The following is a 5000-nucleotide window of genomic DNA, read 5'->3' as shown; positions in this document are numbered from 1 at the left end:
CATTTTTCTTGCCGTGGGTGTGGCGTCGTGCCCATGCCTTAGCCAACGCAAGGCAACGGCCGTCGTGTGGCCTAAGGTCAACCGCCTAGCCATGAGGGGCACCGTCGTGCGTTTTTCTTGCCGTCGGTGAGCCATCGTGCCGATGCCTTAACCAACGCAAGCCAACGGCCATCGTGCGGCCTAAGGCCAACCGCCTAGCCATGAGGGGCACCGTAGTGCATTTTCCTTGCCGTCGGTGTGGCCGTCGTGCCCACGCCTTGGCCAACGCAGGGCAACGGCCGTCGTGCGGCCTATTGCCCACCTCCTAGCCGTGAGGGGCACCGTCGTGCATTTTCCCAGCATGGCTACAGAGGTTTACCCGTGGCCTTGGGAGCAAAACCCCACGGCAGTTGTGCTTTTTTCTTGCCGTCGGTGAGGCCGTCGTGCCCATGCCTTAGCCAATGCAAGGCAACGGCCGTCGTCCGTCCTAAGGCCCACCGCCAAGCCGTGAGGGGCACCGTCGTGCATTTTTCTTGTCGTCGGTGTGGCCGTCGTGCCCACGCCTTAGCCAACGCCGGGCAACGGCCGTCATGCGGCCTAAGGCCGCCATGAGGGGCACCGTCGTGCGTTTTTCCAGCATGGCTACAGAGGTTTACCCGTTGCCTTGGGAACAAAACCCCACGGCAGTCGTGCGTTTTCCTTGCCATCGGTGAGGCCGTCGTGCCCATGCACCGTCGTGCGTTTTATTTGCCGTCGGTGTGGCATCGTGCCCATGCCTTAGCCAACGCTAGGCAACGGCCGTCGTGCGGCCTAAGGCCAAACGCCTAGCATCGTGCCCGTGCTTTAGCCAACGCAGGGCAATGGCCATCGTGCGGCCTAAGGGCAACCGCCTAGCCACGAGGGGCACCGTCGTGTGTTTTTCTTGCCATCGGTGTGGAATCGTGCCCATGCCTTAGCCAACGCAAGGCAACGGCCGTCATGCGGCCTATGGCCGACCGCCTGGCCATGAGGGGCACCGTCGTGCGTTTTTCTTGCCGTCGGTGTGGCCGCCGTGCCCATGCCTTAGCCAACGCAGGGCAACGGCCGTCGTGCGGCCTAAGGCCCACCGCCTAGCCATGAGGGGCACCGTCGTGCGTTTTATTTGCCGTCGGTGTGGCATCGTGCCCATGCCTTAGCCAACGCTAGGCAACGGCCGTCGTGCGGCCTAAGGCCAAACGCCTAGCATCGTGCCCGTGCTTTAGCCAACGCAGGGCCGGTGTTCCGCGTCCAAGAGCTCGGGCTACAGTTCGTGGGCCGAGACGCATCGCTTGGCTGCGACTCGGAACACGGCCTCGCCTTTGCGGTTCCCCGACGCCACCGCAGCCCGACCGGGCGGGACGGCGTTGGGAGAACGTTGAATGTTGTGGCATCCGAATTCCTTCTAATAGGTATGCAACACAGGAAACCCGTGGGCGGCCAAGGCTAACGATGCTGCTCTTGCGCCAACGATTGAAGGGGAATGTGAAGGAAGACGTCACCGCACCAGCGGGGATCCGACCAGCCCAAACATGCCCACCGCTACCCACGCGCCGTCACGAACTGCACCGTCTGAGCACCCACGCCGTGCATCGACAACCCCAATCGGTCACCGATGCCAGCTTGGATGCCAAGATCATGCAACGTAAGGCACGCAGCACACACAAAAATGACGTAAACGAACGACCGCCGTGCACGACGCCCGCTCAACCGACCGACTCTTGAAATTTTGAGGCAAAGAAAGAATTTAAGTGCCCTTACATGCCCAACGATGATGTCTAACGTGTTTCTAGTACCGACGGCCTTCCTATGGCCTTGACAGGTCAAGCATCTCAACTCTCCCTGATAGTCTTGAAACTAAAAAACTCAAACCGTTAGTAGACCCACACCCTTTTCGTCTCACAAATATAGCCACCAATAGATGGCAATTTAGTGTGTATTTAACACACCTACACATGGGTGCTTGAAACAAATATAAAACAAATTTCCAAGATTGAATTGAACAAAAATAAAAACAATAAAAACAATAAAAAATAATAAAAATTTTCCAAGATTGAATTGAACAAAAATAAAAACAAAAAAAATAAAAAAAAATAAAAAATTTCCAAGATTGAATTGAACAAAAATAAAAACAAAAAAATAATAAAAAATAATAAAAAATACAAAAATATAGTTTAATTAAAAAAAAAAGCAATTTATGAATTTCAAAGACATACGGCGGTGGACATTAACGAGACTCAACATGTATGCTTAAAAAGATAAAAATAAGCGAAAACAAGGCTAGGCGGTGAGCCTTAGGCCGCATGACGGAGCATTGGCACGACACTACACCGACGACGTGAAAAACGCACGACGGTGCCCATCATGGCAAGGCGATAGGCCTTAGGCCGCACGACGGCCGTTGGCTTGCGTTGGCTAAGGCATGGGCACGACGCCACATCCACAGCAAGAAAAATGCACGACGGTGCCCCTCATGGCTAAGCGGTGCGCCTTAGGCCACACGACGACCGTTGCCTTGCGTTGGCTAAGGCAACGGCAAGAAAAACGCACGACAGTGCCCCTCATGGCTAGGTGGTAGGCCTTAGGCCACACGACGGCCATTGCCTTGCGTTGGCTAAGGCAAGGGCATGATGCCACACCGACGGCAAGAAAAACGCCCGACGGTGCCCCTCATGGCTAGGCGGTAGGCCTTAGGCCACACGACGGCCGTTGCCTTGCGTTGGCTAAGGCAAGGGCACAATGCCACACCGACGGCAAGATAAACGCACGACGGTGCCCCTCATGGCTAAGCGGTGGGCCTTAGGCCGCACGACGGCCGTTGCCCTGCGTTGGCTAAGGCATAGGCACGATGGCCACACCGACGGCAAGAAGAACGGCCGACGGTGCCCCTCATGGCTAGGCGGTTGCCCTTAGGCCGCACGATGGCCATTGCCCTGCGTTGGCTAAAGCACGGGCACGATGCTAGGCGTTTGGCCTTAGGCCGCACGACGGCCGTTGCCTAGCGTTGGCTAAGGCATGGGCACGATGCCACACCGACGGCAAATAAAACGCACGACGGTGCCCCTCATGGCTAGGCGGTGGGCCTTAGGCCGCACGACGGCCGTTGCCCTGCGTTGGCTAAGGCATGGGCACGGCGGCCACACCGACGGCAAGAAAAACGCACGACGGTGCCCCTCATGGCCAGGCGGTCGGCCATAGGCCGCATGACGGCCGTTGCCTTGCGTTGGCTAAGGCATGGCCACGATTCCACACCGATGGCAAGAAAAACACACGACGGTGCCCCTCGTGGCTAGGCGGTGGGCCTTGGGCCGCACGACGGCCGTTGCCTTGTGTTGGCTAAGGCATGGGCACGATGCCACACCGACGGCAAGTTAAACACACGACGGTGCCCCTCATGGCTAGGCGGTAGACCTTAGGCCGCACGACGGCCGTTGCCTTGCATTGGCTTAAGCATGGGCACGACGGCCTCACCGATGGCAAGGAAAACGCACGACTGCCGTGGGGTTTTGTTCCCAAGGCAACGGGTAAACCTCTGTAGCCATGCTGGAAAAACGCACGACGGTGCCCCTCATGGCGGCCTTAGGCCGCATGACGGCCGTTGCCCGGCGTTGGCTAAGGCGTGGGCACGACGGCCACACCGACGACAAGAAAAATGCACGACGGTGCCCCTCACGGCTTGGCGGTGGGCCTTAGGACGGACGACGGCCGTTGCCTTGCATTGGCTAAGGCATGGGCACGACGGCCTCACCGACGGCAAGAAAAAAGCACAACTGCCGTGGGGTTTTGCTCCCAAGGCCACGGGTAAACCTCTGTAGCCATGCTGGGAAAATGCACGACGGTGCCCCTCACGGCTAGGAGGTGGGCAATAGGCCGCACGACGGCCGTTGCCCTGCGTTGGCCAAGGCGTGGGCACGACGGCCACACCGACGGCAAGGAAAATGCACTACGGTGCCCCTCATGGCTAGGCGTTTGGCCTTAGGCCGCACGACGGCCGTTGCCTAGCGTTGGCTAAGGCATGGGCACGATGCCACACCGACGGCAAATAAAACGCACGACGGTGCCCCTCATGGCTAGGCGGTGGGCCTTAGGCCGCACGACGGCCGTTGCCCTGCGTTGGCTAAGGCATGGGCACGGCGGCCACACCGACGGCAAGAAAAACGCACGACGGTGCCCCTCATGGCCAGGCGGTCGGCCATAGGCCGCATGACGGCCGTTGCCTTGCGTTGGCTAAGGCATGGCCACGATTCCACACCGATGGCAAGAAAAACACACGACGGTGCCCCTCGTGGCTAGGCGGTGGGCCTTGGGCCGCACGACGGCCGTTGCCTTGTGTTGGCTAAGGCATGGGCACGATGCCACACCGACGGCAAGTTAAACACACGACGGTGCCCCTCATGGCTAGGCGGTAGACCTTAGGCCGCACGACGGCCGTTGCCTTGCATTGGCTTAAGCATGGGCACGACGGCCTCACCGATGGCAAGGAAAACGCACGACTGCCGTGGGGTTTTGTTCCCAAGGCAACGGGTAAACCTCTGTAGCCATGCTGGAAAAACGCACGACGGTGCCCCTCATGGCGGCCTTAGGCCGCATGACGGCCGTTGCCCGGCGTTGGCTAAGGCGTGGGCACGACGGCCACACCGACGACAAGAAAAATGCACGACGGTGCCCCTCACGGCTTGGCGGTGGGCCTTAGGACGGACGACGGCCGTTGCCTTGCATTGGCTAAGGCATGGGCACGACGGCCTCACCGACGGCAAGAAAAAAGCACAACTGCCGTGGGGTTTTGCTCCCAAGGCCACGGGTAAACCTCTGTAGCCATGCTGGGAAAATGCACGACGGTGCCCCTCACGGCTAGGAGGTGGGCAATAGGCCGCACGACGGCCGTTGCCCTGCGTTGGCCAAGGCGTGGGCACGACGGCCACACCGACGGCAAGGAAAATGCACTACGGTGCCCCTCATGGCTAGGCGGTTGGCCTTAGGCCGCACGATGGCCGTTGGCTTGCGTT

This window comes from Coffea arabica, chromosome 11e (genome assembly GCF_036785885.1).
Source record: "Coffea arabica cultivar ET-39 chromosome 11e, Coffea Arabica ET-39 HiFi, whole genome shotgun sequence".
Classification (NCBI taxonomy): Eukaryota; Viridiplantae; Streptophyta; class Magnoliopsida; order Gentianales; family Rubiaceae; genus Coffea; species Coffea arabica.
This window is presented reverse-complemented; position numbering follows the sequence as displayed.